The sequence below is a fragment of the Leopardus geoffroyi genome, chromosome B3 (genome assembly GCF_018350155.1).
Source record: "Leopardus geoffroyi isolate Oge1 chromosome B3, O.geoffroyi_Oge1_pat1.0, whole genome shotgun sequence".
Taxonomy (NCBI): Eukaryota; Metazoa; Chordata; class Mammalia; order Carnivora; family Felidae; genus Leopardus; species Leopardus geoffroyi.
This window is the reverse complement of record NC_059337.1, coordinates 85,605,958-85,615,764: the sequence shown is the minus strand read 5'-3', so window position 1 is coordinate 85,615,764 and position 9,807 is coordinate 85,605,958. Positions and strand designations below refer to the sequence as shown.

General features: G+C 36.6%; 1 long non-coding RNA gene across 1 annotated transcript in view; it reads right to left on the bottom strand.

The window, feature by feature from the left end:
* Positions 1-512: 512 nt before the first annotated feature.
* Positions 513-9,807, bottom strand: part of LOC123582261 — a 52,527-nt gene continuing 43,232 nt past the window's right edge. Inside the window, exon 4 of the long non-coding RNA XR_006704289.1 lies at positions 513-816. This is a non-coding gene — a long non-coding RNA (uncharacterized LOC123582261). The remainder of the gene's footprint in view (positions 817-9,807) is intronic.

Here is a 9,807-nt window from a genome sequence, read left to right as displayed (position 1 = left end):
CCTCTTCCACACATGGCTGAGGTCACTGGGAGGCAGACAGAATAATCACAACTCCTTCCCTTCTTCTACATATGACTTTTCCTGCTGCAGCCAGAACCACCTTTCTTGACAACTGGGCCCCCTATCTTTATTTATCACTTTATTAATTCTTCTGTCAAATGACTCTATTCAAAATATTATATAAACTTATTTTTAGAGAAATGATGGCTATAACTAAAAAAAAAAAAAAGGTTGTTTTTGTTTTGTTTTTTAAGCTGACAGTCATTTTTGTTGGTTGCTCTGGCAGAACAGTAGAATTCTTCCTGAAGAGAAAACTGCTATTTTGTTTGGGAGGCATCCAATGGGCTTTTTTAACTGAATGAGGCTAGACCCCAGGAGAGTCTGGACAGGAGAGGGTGAGCCTAAGGGAGAGCCAAATTTCTCTGCATCATAAAGTTACAGGAATTTTGGAGTGGGTTCCTCCCACCATCGCAGGGCTGAGGAGGATCAGACCATGAAAGAGGGATTGGAAACAAAAAGCTTTCTTAGAGTCTAAAGAGCAGAGAGCATGCCCCAGAAATGCATAATGAAAAGGCTGCCAAGAAGGAGTCCTTGAGGTAGAGATGTTAGATAACTTTAGCCTTAGTGCTGCTCCATACTCAGTTTTAAGTCGTTCCCTGCTATATTACATACACAGAGGAATATGCTACAATTCCTCTGTGTTATGCATATAAAATAAAAATGTAATAAAACACTGCTACTCACCACAGCATTGTCATGAAGGTGAGAGTGAGTCTGTATTTTGAAGCAAAGCAGACTTGAACCGCCTGGAGCAGCCTGTAGGAGCCATGGACAGATGAAGAGAAGAAATCAAGAATAGTCAGAAGCAAGAGTTGGAACAAGAAAAATTGGGAAGACTAAGTCTCAACTGCAGAATCAGCAGAGGACTTGGAGAACACATTGGACTTCCAACAATTTATCGTATGGTTATTAAACAAAAGATGACCTTGGAAGGATAGAGTTGAGGACTTTGGATTATATGAATAACCTTTATATGGAATATTATATTTTCTCACTGCTTAAAAAACAATAGGCTTGCACATTTACTGGCAGCGACCTACACCAGAGAAATGGGCACAGAAAATGAGGAAAGGCTGTGTCCTTGCAGTTTGTCCCATTAAACTAAAACAGTGAAGCAGGAAGCCTCACATGTAATCACATGTAATAATGATGAGAAAAAGCTCAACAGAAAGTAATCATGCTTTCAGAACTTATGTAATATCCAAAGACTTTACTGAATTGGTTCATGGTTCGCTTTAATGCTGTCATTTGTTCCTTCACTTCTTTGCAGGATATCTGTAGGCATAGCTACCCTACACTCTATTGCTGCATCAATCTAGAACCACTTGCAAGTACTACTAGGCTCAGTTCCAGAAATTCCTCTGCAAAATCTATACAGTACATTTACCTTGAAACATGAAGAAATGTTTTTTTCCAGCAGAAATATCAGAGGCCAGGGAGCTAATACAAACTCTCTCTTCAAGCAGCTCAGTATCTAAGACATCTTAAATTTTTGAGGAGTGACGTACAAAATACTGGGAGGGGGGCAGGGTGAATTAGTAATGGCCCAGGAAAAAAACACAAGGACTGAATTTTTTTTTCCTCTAGAGAAAAACAGGATTCATAAATGAAAGAGGAATGAAGAGGAAAAAAGTGATCTGAGACTAATGCATTTCTTTTTATCCTACTTCTACCTCGTGTGTGAGAGAAGATTGTTCTGGAAAAGTCAACTTAGAGGCACCAGGTCAAAGGCTGAATGGAATAAGTGTCAAACCCAAGATTTTGCACTGAGAAGGAATACTCAATCATGTGGATAAGCACTATTTTTGTAATATGCTAGTTTTTCTTTAGATAATGACATTTCAGCTTGTGTTGTAGCTTCCTGGTCATTAGCTCATGGTTATTGCATCTTTGATGTGTCACTCAAAGGTATAATTATATTGCATCAGTATACCATTTTGGTCCACTAAGACCTTAAAACTGTTCTCTAGAAAAACAACAATCTAATCACTCATGACATTATGTATATGTACATATATATATATATATATATATATATGTATGTATATATGTATATATATCATTTTCTTAATTGAAAAGACTCCTTCTACTTCTTTGATACTACCAAACTGCTATTTGCTGCCCAGATTTTCCTCATGTCATTGGTTTTTTCCTTTCTGGATGAATTCAATATAATTATGGGAGTTAAAGCTCTTTTGGAAATTAGGAAAGCCCTCCAAAGTTATCGTCCCAGTTGCCAAACTGGAAACCTGTTTAATTTTGTAACAAAACTACAACAATGATGCTTAATCACAGAAAGTATCTTTCAGAACATACAGTCAAAGCAAGTTACAAATATAAATTTAGAACTAGATTTCCTTAGTTTTCAATGAGGTTTCTCCAGTGATTCCAAACAAAGACATGTTAAATACAGTTGTAAGCCAAAGATTGTAGAGTAAATTGGCAGATAAGTCATAATGCTAAGGAGTGGGCTCTTCTTTCCACTTTCTTTCTAATCTATCTAGCAAACAATTTAATAATTCATAAAAACATGTTTGTGCCAGGCACTCTGCCAGACATGGCCTATGTGATTCTGAGTTTGAAATAATTTAACAGGAACTTTTACCTAAGTTTTTACAACTGGGGTGGGGATTATTTAATGACAATGCATAGAAAATGCCATGGTGCCTATGTTTCTGCCCAATGCAGAATGTGATTTCAGGTAGGACTGAAATCAAGAAATCACTCTTGAACTTCTACTGCCAACCATGATGGGGTGATTGATACTGGATGAAGCCAAAACAATTCCAAAACTGGACAAAATATGTGAGTCAGCTGATTTCGAGCATTGTCTAACAAGCAATGTAAAACTGTGATTCTTGAGAGAGGGGAAATGCATGAGGTGAGCTGCACAATTGGCTCAGCTCTTTGCCTGCAGACAACTTCCTGCCCATGGTACAGATTACCTGGAGTCTAAGCAGAGCAAGCAGGTCCTGTTGAGCTGAGGAGGAAGATATCAGAGTTCACAGTGGCTGAAATAGTTAGAACCTGTGGAAGAGGGAGCAATGCAGAGAGGGGATCCCAGAAATCTATTAGGGTTCTCCTGAAATCCATGGCTGAGAGCTGGACTGTACATGTGCAGAGTAAGGCAACCTGGGCCTTTAGTATCAGCTGCTATGGAGTCAAAAGTAGAACCAAGATACTAGAAGTCGAGCAATGCTTGGGGAAGAGCAGTGGCAGGGGATGACGGAGTCCTGGCCCTGCCAGAGTAAAAAGGTTATTGAAAACCGCCGACATCCAGTTAATATACCACAGAGTCCACATTTAGGAATGAGACATGCCTCAGAGAGAGACCTACTCTAGACCTACCCTAATAAAGTCTAAAACCAAACTTCAAAAAGACTTGTGGGGAAGACTCTGTTTGAAGAGTGAGTACTACCAAGTTAGACAAGTTTGGGAAGTGCCTGAGGCTTTCCACAGATATACACTAACAATACAAAACACCAAGATCACACAAGTTAAAGTGATCAGCCAGTAAATGTACTGCCTTCTTAAACAAGAATCAACTTTCTTCAGAGGAAGATTACAGACTCTAGAATTTGTAGAATCGGTTATCCACAAAGTTTAATATTTAAGAAAAATTCACTAGGCATACAAATAATTAAAGGAAATTATGTTAAAAGGATTCAAAGAAAAATTCTATCTTAATTGAGAGATCAAACAGGAAATCTCAGCAGGAAATGAAGACTATAAATACAGTCAATCAAACAAAAATTCCAGACCTAAAAAGTACAGTAACTGAAATAAAAACTGATGGGCTTAACAGCAGGTCAGAGTTAGCAGAGTGAAGAGTGAACTGACACAAGCCAATAGAAATTAACCCAAAGAATAGAAAGAAAAAAGATTGAAGAAAAACAAACATTAGACAATAATGAGGTATCACTATGCACCTATTATTGGCATAGCCAAAATCCAGAACATTGACAACACCAAATGCTGACAAGGATGTGGAGTAATAGGAACTTTTATTCACTGATGGTAGGAATGCAAAATGGTACAGTAACTTTGGAAGACAGTTTGGCAGTTTCTAACAAAATGAAACATATTCTTAACTGCATGATCCAGAAACTGTGCTTCTTGGTATTTATCCAAAGGAGTTGAAAACTTACATACACACAAATAGCTGTTTATATGAGTTTTTATATGAGTTTTATTCACAATTGCCAAAACTTGGAAGGAACCAAGATGTCCTTCAGTAGGTGAATGGACTGTGATGCATCCAGACAATGAAATATCATCCAGCGCTAAAAAGAAATGAGCTATCAGGCCTTGAAAAGACACAGAGGTAAGAAACATAAATGCATATTACTAAGTGAAAAAAAGCTAATCTGAAAAGCTTACATACACTGTATGATTCCAACTATATGACATTCTGGATAAAGCAGAACTATAAAGACAGTAAAAAGATCAGTGGCTACCAGGGATTAGGATGGAATGAGGGATGAATAAACAGAGCACAGAGGATTTGGAAGGCAGTGAAACAACTCCGTATGATACTATAACCATGGATATGTGTTATTATAAATTTGTCCAAACCCACAGAAGGAATAACACAAGAGTGAATCATAATGTAAACTTTGGACTTTGGGTGATAATGATGTATCAATATAGGTTCATCAATTGTAACAAGTGTACCACTCTGAAGGGCAATGTTGACAATGTGAGACTAGAGAGTATATGGGAAGTCTCTTTACCTTCTAGTTTTTGCTATGAACCTAAAACTGCTCTAAAAAAATAAAGTCTATTAAAAAAATGAAGGTTAAAAAATAAATCTAAAAAACCTCAGAGACCTGTGAGAGGATCAGTCAGCCTAGCAAGAGAGTAATTGAGTGCCAGAAGAAGAGAATAATATAGGGACAAAAAGAATTTGAAGCAATAAGGACTCCAAACTCCCAGAGGTCAGAAAAATACTGAATTATAGATACAAGAATTCAGTGAATCCACACAGGATATAAAGAAAACCAGACCAAGGCCCTTCATAGCCAAACATCTGATAACCAAAGATAAAGACAGAGTCTTGAAAGCAACCAGAGAGAAAAAAAGGCACTTTCTCTATAGGAGAACAAGAATAAGAATTATCACTGACTTCTCATCACAGACAATGGAGGTCAGAGACAATGAAATGACTTCTTTAAAGTGCTGAAAGAAAAAAATCCCCATCAACCCAGAATTTTATATCCAACAAAAATAGCTTTTGCAAGCAAAAATTAAATAAAAACATTTGCTAGAGAATGGAAGCTGAGAAGATTTGTTTCCAGCCCAGCTGCACTCCCTGAAAGACAAACTTGGATCTACAAGAGAAAGAACAACAGAAATAGTAAATAAGATGGGGAGCTGAACTATGAAGAATTGGACAAATTTCCTCAAGACCATGGTAAAGATAGAGCTCATGATGCAACTGAAGTGCCTGCAGACTTTCAATTCCAAATTACCTCTACCTAAGAATTAACTGTCTTGGGGCACCTGGGTGGCTCATTCAGTTAAGTGTCTGACTTCAGCTCAGGTCATGATCTTGTAGTTGGTGAGTTTAAGCCCTGCCTCAGGCTGTCTGTTGTCAGCACAGAGTCTGCTTTGGATCTCTCTCCCTCTCTCTCTGCCCCTCCCCCCTGCTCTCTCTCTCAAAAATAACCATTAAAAAAACCACCTTAATATCTAGCCCTTATAATCAGAATGAGGCCAAAAGGTAGCCGGAAAGTTTTTAAAATTAAGGTATTGCTTTTCTAGTCTTGTCTGGGAAACTGCTACTTTATTTAATTTAACTTAACATTGAATATAACAAGTTCAGACTCCAGTTTCATAGTACCCATCTACTTCCTTTGGCCAATAGAACAGAGCTATAAATCAGAGTTAAATTACTGACTGCTTCCATAAATACTTAGTAAAAGAGTGACTCATCTAATGTGTATAGCGTTTTATACTTTTATTCTCAGTACATTTTTGAAAATTCTTCTATAACCTTGAAATACTCAAGAATTATTTTAACTCACATAAAAAGAAACATAGGAACTAGCTAGTACAGAAACAGATATCCTGGTAATGTGTACTTACAGTTATATCTTTTATAAATACCTAATTTTGCTTTAAATAGAAAGCACACCATGTATCAGTCTATCTGTAGAATCTAATAAAAGGGCCTGCTATAAGAGTTTAATATTTTCATTTCATTTTTTAAAGCACTCACTATTTTTTTGTTTCCTTCATTCATCCTGGTAACTCCAGAATAATTTTTCTATTCTGGCAAAAAGATAGGTAGAATCCTAAGAACTACTTTATTAAGGATATAATCATACTCAAAGCAAATCTCAAGATTTTTTTATATTAATGAGAACCAATTATTTGATGATGAACATAAAGTATTCTGCTACTAAGACAAAATGAGGAGGCTCTTTGGGATAGGAGAACATAAGAATTGTCTGGAATCCTAAGTTATTGGGTTAATGTGTTGGGGGTGGGGAGGAGACTGCATTAGACCAATCAGATACTGAGGTATAAAAAACCAAGCACCAGAAATGAATGGAGTACAGATGTCATAAATAAAGAATACAGATGTCATAAATACATACTTTATGAGACATGATAAATGCAGTACTTAAAATGTAAGTGCTTAAAATGTAGTTGGAAGGCTATGGGGAGATCATTTGAAAACAAGGAACATTAAGCAAATGTTCGGAATTGGCAGGGGGAGTGAAAAACCTCTTCAGATATTACCATAATTTTCTATAAATTTCTAGTGGCTCTGGTAGTTACAGAGTTATTTACATATTTTTATGCCTGGAAATTAAATGATACCATTTTTTATTTTCTTGTTAATTTAAGAAAAGAACTAATCAAAGATCATTAGAAATTTTTGAGCTAGACTCTAATACAAATTTTTTTAAATTCTAATTACAAAAGATCAAAATCAAAATCCTCTATATTTTTAGTTGTCAGAGTAGATGAGCACAATAAATAGCTTATACATTTTCATGCGTTAGTATATTAACTAAAAATACTAAAAAATATCTAACCATCTATAGTTTTAAATATATTTACATGTCCAATCCAACCCTGGAAACCCACTAAAACACAAATTCAGATTGCAATCCAGTTACAATGCAAGCCAGGCACAAAAGCCTTCTAATGATCTTTGATTAGTTCTTTATTAAATTCATCAAGGGAGCGAAGAAAATTTAATAATCTTCACCAGTTGTCATCTTTCTGATTAGAGTTTTGATTAGAACTTTCAGCTTTTATTTTTCTCCTTGCTAGCCTCTGCCAGAGCTTTGCTACTGCATCTAGTTGGAGAAGAAGAACAAGGCAGATGGAACATGTTAAATAACTCACATGTTAATATTCCCTAGGTATGCGTGATGGGAGTTTACTGATGGAGAAAGTTCTCTTGTAGCATTCTCTGTGCATCCCCTCCCCACCACCTAGCCATCCTGATAGTGAACTTTTTGCTTTCACCAGCTCTTTGTCCAGGAATGCATTTTGCTTGCTTGATTTTTTCATATTGTTAAGTTTACAAATAAAAATCATACTGAGGTTTGGTTAGTCATATCATACACATTTCATGAGCGAAAGCAGTGGCATTATAGGAACTACCATCCATAGGTATTTGAGAAATGTCCATTAGATTGTTCATAATAAAGGACTCTGAAAGGTCACTCAGTCTGGCATAAAAGGAGTAAGATGAACAATAATGGTGTTTACATGTTTCTTCCTCATACAGCATATGGGAGAATAATGACATTCAGATTTCTATATAGCACATTTCTTAGTATTCACAAATATCGCCTCAATTATTTTTCTATCATTGCTGAAAAGTAGGAAATGTGTAGCTATTATCATCTCTATTTCCTAGTATAGTCTATGATGCTATTTTAGTACCTGTTACCTGAAAAGAAGGGCAGCTAGGTAGTGTGTTTATAATCACACTATCACCATTAGACCTCAGCACTGGAGAGAGATAAGAGGAAAGAAAGTAAAAAGAAATAATGAAAATGCAAACACAGGAAATCCTTATGGATCCTTATGGTCCTTAACCTATGAAAAGGTTGTATTCCCAAAGTTCATTTATTAAGCTATTGTGTGGAACTCAAAAATCTGTATTTCCATAGAAACAATACTATAACCAGTGGTTAGGTTCCTAGGCTAGCCTGTCGCAGCCTATTTACTTATGTAGTTGAAAATACAATTATTACAAAGATTATAGTACCAGAAAACTATTTGGTTGGAAATATGTGGTATTTTAACTACACAGAAGGTTAAATAAACTTTTAGAGAATAACATATTAGCCAAATGTCTCTTCATAGCCCCAACTCAGTGCTTTGGACACTGGCAACAGTCAATGATGCTGTGACAACCACTCAAGATCTAGGAAAATCACAACCACAAACACAAACTCACAACCACAGGACCCTCAGAAAGAACTGCCCGACAACCTATCAAATAGGCCATCTTCCCCTTTCTAATTCCCAAAGCCACAACACAGTGGACAACCTGGGAAAAGACAGCTGGTATCAAAATTTCAATCCAGGATCCCAAGGGAATCTCCTTCTTCTCACTTCAAATATGGTAAAGGTTTCTGATTCCAAAGGGTTTCTTTCTAGTTTATTAAACTTTGTGTTATTATTAAAATATACTAGTTACATATAATATGCCAGGTACCACATTGTGAACAGAATACTAAAAATATTAATTTTGAGACCTAACAATTTATAATGTAAAGCAAAAAAATGTTTAAAAATATAGTACATAATATTTTAGAATCAGGGTGTATTTATTTATTTTTTTTTATTTTATTTTTTTTATTTTTTATTTTTTTATTTATAATATATGAAATTTATTGTCCAAATTGGTTTCCATAAAACACCCAGTGCTCATCCCAAAAGGTGCCCTCCTCAATACCCATCACCCACCCTCTCCTCCCTCCCACCCCCCATCAACCCTCAGTTTGTTCTCAGTTTTTAACAGTCTCTTATGCTTTGGCTCTCTCCCACTCTAACCTCTTTTTTTTCTCTTTTTTTCTTTTTTCCTCCCCCTCCCCCATGGGTTCCTGTTACGTTTCTCAGGATCCACATAAGAGTGAAACCATATGGTATCTGTCTTTCTCTGTATGGCTTATTTCACTTAGCATCACACTCTCCAGTTCCATCCACGTTGCTACAAAAGGCCATATTTCATTTTTTCTCATTGCCACGTAGTATTCCATTGTGTATATAAACCACAATTTCTTTATCCATTCATCAGTTGATGGACATTTAGGCTCTTTCCATAATTTGGCTATTGTTGAGAGTGCTGCTATAAACATTGGGGTACAAGTGCCCCTATGCATCAGTACTCCTGTATCCCTTGGATAAATTCCTAGCAGTGCTATTGCTGGGTCATAGGGTAGGTCTATTTTTAATTTTCTGAGGAACCTCCACACTGCTTTCCAGAGCGGCTGCACCAATTTGCATTCCCACCAACAGTGCAAGAGGGTTCCCGTTTCTCCACATCCTCTCCAGCATCTAGAGTCTCCTGATTTGTTCATTTTGGCCACTCCGACTCGCGTGAGGTGATACCTGAGTGTGGTTTTGATTTGTATTTCCCTGATAAGGAGCGACGCTGAACATCTTTTCATGTGCCTGTTGGCCATCCAGATGTCTTCTTTAGAGAAGTGTCTATTCATGTTTTCTGCCCATTTCTTCACTGGGTTATTTGTTTTTCGGGTGTGGAGTTTGGTG